Source organism: Helianthus annuus, chromosome 10 (genome assembly GCF_002127325.2).
Source record: "Helianthus annuus cultivar XRQ/B chromosome 10, HanXRQr2.0-SUNRISE, whole genome shotgun sequence".
NCBI lineage: Eukaryota > Viridiplantae > Streptophyta > Magnoliopsida > Asterales > Asteraceae > Helianthus > Helianthus annuus.
The window spans coordinates 12,362,919-12,375,562 of NC_035442.2; the positions used below are offsets into that span (position 1 = coordinate 12,362,919).

General features: G+C 38.4%; 1 pseudogene; it reads right to left on the reverse strand.

Annotated features, from left to right (window-relative positions):
• Window positions 1–9,904: 9,904 nt before the first annotated feature.
• Window positions 9,905–12,644, reverse strand: LOC110884008 (annotated as a pseudogene).

The following is a 12,644-nucleotide window of genomic DNA, read 5'->3' on the forward strand; positions in this document are numbered from 1 at the left end:
AACTTGAAAATGCCCGAGTTTTATTTATTTATAATTCGGGATAAACCCCATAAATTACAGTGGCGGAATTTTCATAATTCCTTTATTTTACAAAACATGTTTATTTATTTGAGCCACTACTTTAAGCTTGGGAGTGCTCCAGAGCACTTGTACTTGATTCAAAGTAGGTCACCTGAAACATGTTGTAAAAATATTTTGTCAGCGGGGAAATACTGAGTGAATCATTCATTTTGATAAAATGACACATTGTTATAATTCACAGTATTAAGAGCGATTACAATGTTTATATGTCAACCAATTACCCACAGTATTTGTCACTCGACTCGTTTCTGTAACTATGGTCATATCACCCATTGGCTAACTCGTTGTCCAATGGTGAAGATTATCAAGTAATGTATATAAAACCCCACATACCGGCTGTAATTGAAGACTACAAAGACTTAATCCCTGTAATTATAACTTTGGAAACAAACATGATTTTTGAAAGTAAATTTTTGTAAAAAGAGAATAACTCACATTGCAAGTTTAGACGGGCAGGGTTTAGCCTACTGATAAGCCGAATAACCTAGCTTAAACAACAATGCACACGAGCCAGGTTAGTAACTAATACAGCATTTATGATAACTCACGAGATACAACCCTCACAAAGAATGACAAAATGCGATACTTAAATATCCAGCGGATTCGCAACCAATGACAGAGCGTAGCCCGGATTTGGGCAACACCCAAACATCCTGTCGGAATCACGACGAATAACAAAGTATAACCCTAATGCGGGCAGCACTTAAACATCCATTGGATAGTTTCAATCGATCGGATATTTAATCGTAGCAGCGATCGAGTTATTACCCGGTATTGTGGCAGCACCTCTCTATATGAAAATTATAATTTTGACAGCCTAACTTCGTTCTTTGATCGAAAATTTGAGCACGGAATGAAAGTCCCATGCACAGGCTATTTATAGCCTGAAAATGGGTTTTACGCGGCTCGCGTAAACCGATAGATAATCTTTACGCGGCCCGCGAGGCCGCCTAGTCTAGGCATAGGGTTGATTGGTCATGGGCTAGACTTGCCAGATGGGTTATACGTGGCCCAAATGTATAACCGGTTGAATTTGAAGTTGACGCGGCCCGTGTAAAAACGAGTTTAACATTTAAGCGGCCCGCCTGGATTCCTGAAGCTTATCCGGTTTGATCAATAAGTTGAAGCGGCCCGCGTAAGGTTAAACTATCCCTTACGCGGCCCACCTAAAACCCATTATTCTTGTTTTTCTTGATTTTTCAAGCTGGTTAGGGTTTTAGGGGTCCGGGTTTTCATTTATAGATAAATTAGGGACATTTTTGAAGGTCCTTACATCCTCCCCACCTTAATTAAAATCTCGTCCTCGAGATTTATTGAAATAAGTGTGGATATTTGCGCTTCATCTCTGATTCCAACTCCCAAGTATATTCAGGTCCTCTTTTTGAATCCCATTTGACCTTAACTAGCACCAGTCGCTTATGCTTGAGAAACTTAATCTTTCTATCTTCTATTTGAAGTGGTTTTTCAACAAACTTCAACTTTTCATTTACTTGCACATCTTGGAGAGGTACTACCAGGGAATCGTCAGATAGACATTTCTTGAGGTTGGATACATGAAACACATCATGTACTCCAGCTAACTCTTCTGGTAATTGTAAACGGTAAGCAACTGGTCCTATTCGTTGGATTACTTGAAATGGTCCTATGTATCTTGGGCTCAGCTTTCCTTTCTTCCCAAATCGTACTATTCCTTTCCAAGGAGAAACTTTTAATAGTACCTTGTCTCCGACTTGAAATTCTAGCGGCTTGCGACGATTATCTGCATAACGTTTCTGGCGATCTCGAGCTGTCTTTAGTCTTTCTTTAATTTGCATTATCTTTTCGATGGTCTCTTGCACAATCTCAGGTCCTGATAATTGACTTTCTCCTATTTCTGCCCAACAAACTGGAGTTCTACACTTGCGTCCATATAGTGCTTCGAACGGGGCAGCTTCAATGCTTGCATGATAACTATTATTATAGGAGAATTCAATTAAGGGCAAATGATCATCCCAATTTCCACCAAAATCTATTACACATGCTCTAAGCATGTCTTCCAAGGTTTGAATGGTTCTTTCACTTTGTCCGTCTGTTTGGGGATGGTAAGCTGTACTTAAATTTAATCGAGTACCCATGGCTTCTTGGAAACTTGTCCAGAAGTGTGAGGTAAAACGACTATCCCTATCTGATACAATAGAGAGTGGAACTCCATGTAGGGATACTACTTCATCTACGTACAACTTGGCTAACCTTTCCATGCTAAAGGTCTCCTTCATAGGTAGAAAATGAGCTGACTTGGTTAATCTATCCACAATTACCCAAATCGCATCATTACCTTTTCTGGTTTTGGGTAACTTAGTAACGAAATCCATGGTTATTAGTTCCCATTTCCAAACAGGCATTTCTAATTGTTGGAGTAACCCTGAAGGTTTCTGGTGTTCTGCCTTAACTTGTGAACAAGTAAGACACTTAGATACATAACTAGCTATATCCTTTTTCATACCTATCCACCAGAAGTTATTTCTTAAATCTTGGTACATCTTATTATTTCCAGTGTGCATAGTATACCTAGATTTATGGGCTTCTTCTAAAATCTTATTTCTTAAATCTCCTTGCTTAGGTACCCAAATTCTTTTCTTGTGGAATCTCCAAATTCCATCAGCTCCTTGCTCCAATTCTTTTATTCGTCCTTTCATTCCTTCGGCATCATCCTTGATTGCTGTGGTTTGAACCTTCTTTAATTGTTCCATTAAATCCAACTGTAGATTTAATCTAAGAGCACGAATTTGCTTTTGTTTTTCGTGATACTTACGACGTAGGGCATCTGCAACTACATTTGCCTTTCCTTCGTGATATTGAATATCACAGTCGTAATCGCTTAGAATTTCCATCCATCTTCTTTGTCTCATGTTCAATTCTTTTTGCCCAAATATGTACCTTAAGCTTTTATGATCTGTATAGACAGTAAACTTACTTCCATACAGATAATGTCTCCAAACTTTAAGGGCAAAAATTACTGCTCCTAATTCTAAATCGTGAGTCGTATAGTTTTCTTCGTGCTTTTTCAATTGTCTTGAGGCATACGCAATTACCTTTTTGCGTTGCATTAACACACATCCTAATCCTAGCATAGAAGCATCACAATAGACTTCAAAATCTTCTGTTCCATCTGATAATGCTAAGATTGGGGCATTCGTTAATTTTTGCTTTAAAATCCTAAAGGCTTCTTCTTGTCTAGGTCCCCATTCAAATTTTACAGCTTTACAGGTTAGCTTAGTTAATGGAACTGCTATCTTAGAAAAATCTTTAATGAATCGTCTATAGTATCCAGCTAATCCTAGAAAACTTCTAATTTCCGTAGCTGATTGCGGGGCCTTCCATTTGGTGATCGCTTCAATCTTGGAGGGATCTACATGAATACCTTCATGATTTACCATGTGTCCTAAGAATTGCACTTCTTGTAGCCAGAATTCACACTTCGAGAATTTGGCATAAAGCTTTTCTTTTCTTAACAAAGTTAAGAGTGTATGCAGGTGCTCACAATGTTCCTCCTGACTTTTGGAGTAAATAAGTATATCGTCAATGAAAACAATTACAAATTTATCCAAATACGGTTTACAGATTCTATTCATCATGTCCATAAATGCTGCTGGAGCATTTGTTAATCCGAAGGGCATGACTGTAAACTCGTAATGTCCATACCTAGTTCTGAAAGCAGTTTTAGGTATGTCTTCTTCTTGTACCTTCAATTGATGATATCCGGAGCGCAAATCTATCTTGGAAAAATATCTAGCTCCTTGCAATTGATCAAAAAGATCATCAATCCTAGGTAATGGGTATCGATTCTTAATTGTAACTTTGTTTAATTCCCTACAGTCGATACACATTCTCATCGATCCGTCTTTCTTCTTTACAAACAACACCGGGGCTCCCCATGGAGAGGAACTTGGTCGTATAAACCCTTTACTTAGTAACTCATCTAATTGTTTCTTTAATTCTAACATTTCAGTAGGTGCTAACCGATAGGGTGCCTTGGCTATCGGTATAGTTCCTGGAATTAGATGAATTCTAAATTCTACCTCCCTGTCAGGAGGTAACCCTGGTAGGTCTTCTGGAAAGCATCTGGGTATTCTGATACTATCAGAATATCCTCCAGTTTCTTACTTTTAGTATTAACAACTATCGAAACCATATATACTATTCCTTGTTTTCTTGAATAACTGGCCAACTTCATTACTGAAATAAATTTCAGTGGCTTTTGTGGCTTATCCCCGGTAATTATTACTAATTCTCCTGTGGGTGTATGGATTTCTATGGAATTTTTATCACAGAGAATTCGAGCATGGTTGGCTACTAACCAATCCATTCCTAACACGACATCGAATCCGGCTAAATTCATGGGTAACAGGTTTGCAGAAAATTTGTGGCCTAAAAGTTCTATCTTCCCTCCTCATAAAACCTTATTTATTTTAACAGAATTCCCATCTGCCCTTTCGACTGTAAAAATCTGCCTAAGGTTGGTTAAAGGTAAATTAAGGGCTTGGCAGAATGAAGTATTTATAAAACTTTGGTTTGCACCAAAGTCAAATAATACTTTTGCATAAATGTCGTGAACTAAAAACGTACCAGCTATGACGTCAGGAATTAGTTTGGCTTCCTGAGTAGTCAATTGAAAGGCTCTTGCGTTTTTCTTGGTAGTTCCTTCTGCAGGTTTAGCCTTGTTGTCTGCTGGTTTGACTAATTTAGGGCAATCTGGCTTGAAATGCCCCGTTTCTCCGCAGTTGTAGCAGACTGTTGCTTTCTTTCTGCAATTCTCTTCCCGATGTCCGACAGCTTTGCAAAAGTTGCAGGTTTCATTACATCTTCCAAAATGCTTCCTTTTGCAGTTTCTGCAGAACGGCGGAGTGTATAATTTCCCGGTTCCTCTTTTCTTGAAATTGCTATTATTACCCACAAGAAATCCTTGGGAAATTTTCTGAGCCAAATCCTTCTTTCTATTTTCTTCTCGAGTGCGTACCAGGCCGTCAGTTAGGGTGTTGGCTAATTCTATCGTATCATCAATCGTGCGAGGCCTAGCAGCTTTGACAATGTCACGAATCTCGCTAATTAAACCCCAAATATAGCGAGAAATAAGTACCGGTTCCGGCGAAGCCAGAGTAGGTACAATCCTGGCATACTCAAGGAATTTTGAAGTATACCCTCGACAGTCCACATCCACCATTCGGTGGCTTAGGAATTTGTTTGCCATTTGCTCTTTTTCATATTCGGGGCAGAATTTTCTTTCTATCAGTTGCTTAAATTCTTCCCAACTCGTGGCATAGTCCACGTCACTCCCCTTAGATTGTAGTACTGTGTTCCACCATTCTAACACTTCTTCCTTGAAAAGGTGCGAAGCGTACATGACCTTATCTTCCTCAACACACTTACTTATTTTGATCACTGCCTCGGTTTTCTCCAACCAACGCAGTGCCGCAGTCGCCCCTTCATTGCCTGCGAACTCCACGGGTTTACAGGCAAGGAACTCCTTGTAAGTACAACCAGGTGTTGCAGCTTTCATCCTTTTATGTATCGGGGCTTGAATTCTGTCATTATTATTATTACCGCCTCCATTGATACTATTACTAGCAGTATCGTCGTGCGTACGTTTACTAGGGTGAGCTTGCGAAGGCTCAATAGGACTTTTTACTGCAGCGACGATGGCTGGAATAGCATTAACTATTCCCTGAGCAACGATATTTTCTATGTCTTGCCGATTTAAGAAGTGATCCTCGTTATTATGTTCCGATTGGTTAACTTCATTAACTGGTTCATTAACAGCGTGTTCCATCTGGATGTATATCAATCACAAACTATTATTTAATATAAACACCTTGATATACTTTACAACCAAACTTAGCAAACATAATAACCTTATAAATCTATTACAATTGAAATTCAAAAACATACTATGACAATTACATCCTGCATTTATTTTATTCCCTCGTACTTATTTATTTACCATGGTTGGTCTTGGTTTGGCTACTTATCTTAATTAAGGATCAAGATTTACTGCAGTAGTGGCTAGCATATAAAGGTCTGACCACTTTTCATCTAATTCGTCTTCCCACGGCGGGTTTTTACCTATTTCTGTATTAACTACCACTTCTTTTGAATTGGACGTTCCTACTTTCTCTTGGCTTTTTCTAATAATCCAATCTCTCTTCTTGGGAGTAAGTGGGTTTTCATAGTGTGCCTTATGAATAAATATTCCTTCATTAGTATTCACTGAATATCTTGAGGAATTTGGTTGGGACGAGGTTTTCTTAGTCTTTTGGGCATTGTCTAGTTGATGGTAAATATCCGAAAGCTTTTGTTTACCCATTCTGTACATTAACAAGTAGTCAATTAACACGAAAATACAATTAAAGAAACAAATAATCACACAAACATGTACAGCCAAAACTGTCGACTTTGCGACTATTCGATTTTTATATATTTTTAATACTATGCTTCTGTACACACTGATTATATTACAAGGTTTTATTTTTAGACTATTTTACAAGATTTATTTCACTATTATTATTAGTATTATACATTACAACCACACTACCCCATGCAATCCCTGTTAACTGGCTTTTCAGAAACGACGTTCCCTCTCGTCGTATTTCCAGGAGATCTGCTCTCCTACCTCCCGAATTCTATTTCCGGCATCCACCAGCTCCTCGCCATAATGGCGGAGTTCAGCTAAGTTTTCGTTACTCATTGGTGGGTTTGGTATAGGTTCCGGGTCGAATTGAGGGAGAAAAGTGTTAGGGCTATTCATGATGTTCTGAAATTGCCAGTCGGCAGTCCACCGCTCCTCTAGTGTTCCTGGTAAAGGTCTAGGGTGCATAATAGGGTCTGGAATGGTAGGTTCTAGGTTAACAGGCAGTAGGGCTTCTGCTGGGTAGTTAAAGAGAATTTCATCGGCAGGTCCGATGATATCACCTAGTGACAGTTTACGGTCCAGCTCTTCTTCCCAAGATAGTGGTTCCTGGTTTTGCCTGGAACTCTCCCCAGTTTCTATTCCCTTTCCTTTGTCTTTTGGATCGTCCTTTTTCATGGTCTTTTGAGTTGCTGGCTTCTTCCTGCGTACATGCCTCCAACCTGCCCACCTATGTCTCTTTTTCACTACTTTAGGTTTTTCCTGAGGTTGGGCTTTAAATACCATAGGCTCCTCTACATCTGCCTGGTATCCAGTGGTAATACTGGTGATATCCATATCTGTACTATGGATTGAAATATTTTGTAGGGCTTTTGATAGTTCGTTCATGCTGTTAGCACACACGAAGACGCACACAATCCTAAGTTAAAATTTTGTAAACTAAAATTTCACAAAATCACAGAATGGCAATCAGATAAATTAAGTATTTCTAAATACTTAATTGGCTTAAATCAGTGGCTCTGATACCACCTTTTTCTGTCACGGCCCCCGTACCCGGTTTGACCCGATCCAGAAGCCGCGGGACAGAAAACCCGTGGTATTCATATTTACAGCGGAAGTCTTAACAGGATCGTTTAAACTTGAAAATGCCCAAGTTTTATTTATTTATAATTCGGGATAAACCCCGTAATTTACAGTGGAGGAATTTTCATAATTCCTTTATTTTACAAAACATGTTTATTTATTTGAGCCACTACTTTAAGCTTGGGAGTGCTCCAGAGCACTTGTACTTGATTCAAAGTAGGTCACCTGAAACATGTTGTAAAAATATTTTGTCAGCGGGGAAATACTGAGTGAATCATTCATTTTGATAAAATGACACATTGTTATAATTCTCAGTATTAAGAGCGATTACAATGTTTATATGTCAACCAATTACCCACAGTATTTGTCACTCGACTCGTTTCTGTGACTATGGTCATATCACCCATTGGCTAACTCGTTGTCCAATGGTGAAGATTATCAAGTAATGTATACAAAACCCCACATACCGGCTGTAATTGAAGACTACAAAGACTTAATCCCTGTAATTATAACTTTGGAAACAAACATGATTTTTGAAAGTAAATTTTTGTAAAAAGAGAATGACTCACATTGCAAGTTTAGACGGGCAGGGTTTAGCCTACTGATAAGCCGAATAACCTAGCTTAAACAACAATGCACACGACCCAGGTTAGTAACTAATACAGCATTTACGATAACTCACGAGATACAACCCTCACAACGAATGACAAAGTGCGATACTTAAATATCCAGCGGATTCGCAACGAATGACAGAGCGTAGCCCGGATTTGGGCAACACCCAAAAATCCTGTCGGAATCACGACGAATAACAAAGTATAACCCTAATGCGGGCAGCACTTAAACATCCATTGGATAGTTTCAATCGATCGGATATTTAATCGTAGCAGCGATCGAGTTATTACCCGGTATTGTGGCAGCACCTCTCTATATGAAAATTATAATTTTGACAGCCTAACTTCGTTCTTTGATCGAAAATTTGAGCACGGAATGAAAGTCCCATGCACAGGCTATTTATAGCCTGAAAATGGGTTTTACGCGGCCCGCGTAAACCCATAGATAATCTTTACGCGGCCCGCGAGGCCGCCTAGTCTAGGCATAGGGTTGATTGGTCATGGGCTAGACTTGCCAGATGGGTTATACGTGGCCCAAATGTATAACCGGTTGAATTTGAAGTTGACGCGGCTCGTGTAAAAACGAGTTTAACATTTACGCGGCCCGCCTGGACTCCTGAAGCTTATCCGGTTTGATCAATAAGTTGAAGCGGCCCGCGTAAGGTTAAACTATCCCTTACGCGGCCCGCCTAAAACCCATTATTCTTGTTTTTCTTGATTTTTCAAGATGGTTAGGGTTTTAGGGGTCCGGGTTTTCATTTATAGATAAATTAGGGACATTTTTTAAGGTCCTTACAAAATGCATAGCCGCTTCAAGGGTGGCAGGGCTACTGCCTTCCACAGTGTCCTTAATAACCGCAAGAAGACCCCCGATGTATTTCCCGATGAGTTGACAGAGGGGTGTGAACAAATATGGAACCAATTTGCTTAATTCATGAAAACGCTTATTATACGCCACATTCTTACCATTATCTTGTTCCAAATCCTAGAATTCGTCTTCCAATTTCTTAATCTCGTGAGAAGGATAGAACTATTCGGTCATCAACTCCTTCAATTGCTCCCATGTTATAGCCACTGCGGCTTCAGCACCGTGAGTGTTCTTCTCAGAATTCCACCACGTTAACGCATTTCCAAGTAAGTGGCCGGTTGCATAGTGAACCTTGTGGTTATCAGGGCATTCGTAATTTAAGAAAGTACTCTCCATTTCTTTAAACCAACGGAGGAGAACAGTCGCACGATTTGAAGTGTTTGTAGGAACACTTAGAAGAAGTTGCTCCATCATGGTTATTAGCCCTCTGATTGATTAGGGCTTGTTGGTCTTGAATCACGATATTTGGGATGACAACGACCATTTCTTCCGCGATGTGGGCCACCATGCGACGGCCGGAATTTCCAGCACGCTTCCCAGTACGAAGACGTTTAGAAGACCTCCACAAGGATCAACGCCAACACTTTGAGAATTTAGCGAATATCAATCGACTGATAAGTTGAATAAAAACATTCACAAAAACATAAAACTTATGATAAAATAATATTTCAGAAATGAAATATTGAAAATTCCTAGGTTCGGCACTTCGTAAGGCTTGGTATAACTTTCATGCGTCACTTTCGTAATCATGTGGGCCCCTACAATTACCGAGTTTTCACATGTTCACATAATAAGTAATAAATAAATGAATGAATGAACAACATAATGGATTATATGTAAAAAAATTTATTTAATGATTGTGAGATTCAAAATGAAGTGTACAAAGTTAATAGTGGGGTGGTATATATAGGTAACGAAGAGCTGTTACACACATATCTAACTAAAGGATGTCATATATTTAAAGCTATCAAATGCATACAAGATTAAAACATTTGACAAAAGGTTTAATCATTAATACATTAACAGGAGATACCCATGTGTTGTTAAGGTTTAATCTTATAAACCTTCATCATTGATTCAGTATCTCCCTTTTTCTCTTCATAGAACTTCAAAAAATCTTTAAACTTGAAGGGTTGAAAACGAGGTACACCGGTGTCAATCATCGATTTAGCGGGTTCTATGATGGTGTCTAGGCAAGGACTAATGAAACTCACAATCGATGTCCGAGCCTCCCTCAAGTTTGTCACCGCTCTATGTTCCGCGCTTCTTAGCTTCCCGTTGCTAATTATCTAAAACATAATTCCACCAATTGTTATTCACACTTTTTAGGTCGGAAAAAAGTAATTTAAAAAGAAAAAAATAATGAAAACGGTTACCTGTAATTGGTGGCCAATGTTTACCACAAAAGCATGAGGCAATGGCTCAACGCCTAGCCACTAACCGTCCTTGAAAACCTGAAGCCCACTAACGCTTCCTTGTAAAAGCACGGTTATGAGATTAGGATCTGCATGTTTCGGTAACCCTAGCGTCAAACTAGGATCTGGGCATGGAGGGTAGTGGTTGATCGACAACAATTGACCCCCGGTTAGCTCTTCTGCAAAATATTCTGGTTCGAGTCCTAGTCCTTCACGAATTAGCTCCAACACTCTCAATGACAATTTCCGCACTTCTAGTGAGTACTTTCCAACAACATCTCTTCAAGACAAAGCAAGAACCATTAACTTTCATGAAAGACAAAAAAAACACTAGCTAAAATGAAAGTGTTAACAACGTACTGAATCGTTTTTATACAAAATTTTGTATCAGTAAGGCCATGCGTAATTGGCATTATATGGGCGTGAAAGAATTTGATAACGCTTTTAACATTGCCTCTTGGGCATTATAGGAACATGAAGAGGGAGGGACATTTCTATAATAATGCCCAAAGAGTAGAAAAGAATGGAAAGTAATAAATGAAATGAGCATTAACCGTTATACATTTTTTAAGAGGCGCTACAATGTTGATGTGGCGAGAAATGTCTCTTAAGGGACATTAACCATTACGGATGGTCTGATGTCATTGGATTGTTTTCATAATGATAGCTAGAACTTTACTATTTTCATTATGACAAAAATATATGTTTGTTGGTCAATTCGTTTTCACAATCAAAATATATGTTATTGTGTTGATCTATGCAGAACACTATATATTGCGAAAACACACAGAACAAAATAAATCAGTTATTTTTTAATTCTTAAAAAGTTAAAAATATAAAAAAGAAATGTTATAAATCTAATATTTATTGTTTTCTAATCTGAAATTTAAAAGAAAAAAAAGAAAATTTCCGTTTTTTACATAGCCTATACATATATAGGTTATGTATAGGTAAAAGTAGAACGGTAGAAAACATAAGAAAAAAATGACTTTGATGGCTTTTTTATTGTATATAATATACACTTATGAACCCAATCAAGCCAAACCGTCCATGTTGCCTCAATTTAAAATTTTAAAGGGTTGAATTTGTTTCAACGGTTACAGCTATTTTTTTTAATGACAACGCTTACTCCTACTCTATTACACCAATAATCCTAAATTAATCGTATATTCCCAGGTTTGAACTCAAGGTTGTGAAGTGGTCATTTTACCGGTAATTTGTTGGTTTTTCGGGCCACAAGTGAACCCATTCATCTAGCGGATGACATGGATGTCGTAGATTGTCACGCCAGAAATGAATATCTTCATTAGCATAATTATAACCACTTGTATACAGTTTGCAACTTTTTATCGGATCGATCGAGTAATATATCTCCTTCTCCTCTTCAGGCATGTTGAAGAACTCTTTAACTACTTCCATGGTGTCATCGATTAAATCTTTAGAAACTCCATGATTGATCACCTGGTTGTAGGTGTGAGCAATAAGCAAACGGTTAATTGAAACCGAACCAAAAAGCGAATTAATCAATAGTCACTTATCAGTCTTTTGTACCCCGGTTAACCGAAATTAAACGAGCAGAACAGAATCACTCATATTTTCATATACGAATTTTATACATCCATTTCATGTATTTTAAAGAAAAAAAATATCACTAGTTTGGTTTTGGTTATTAACCGAATCAAACCAAACCAAAAACCGATTTGTTAATAAAATAGATTATATAATGACTTCGGTTTCGGTTAAGATTAATAACCGAACCAAACCAAACCAAACCGTGAACACCCCGTTGTATCAAATTAGAAAACTGTACTTCAAAAGAAGATGTAACCTGAAAGAATCCGAATTCTTGACAAGCATGTAGTATTTCTTCAACTGTTTGACTTTGACTTGATGAGAGGTCAATCAGTGGGATGTTTTGGACTAACGGAATTTTGACGGATCCTGGACGTTGATCGACTGGGAAGATGTAGTTTTCCGGTAAGATTTGAGTAGTCTTGGACCATGTAGATACTAGATTCGTCATCTGCAAGATTTGGATGGTGATTATTAGTGTAGTTGGCCAATTTAAAGGCTTGAAAAGGTTGACTTTTGAGACGAATTTTGGATCGGTTGCCGGCGAGCTAGTTTTTAAGCTAGTTCTGTGACGGAATCACGACAACGACCTGTGAAGGTTGGATGCTCGCCGGATATTATATTTATTTTTA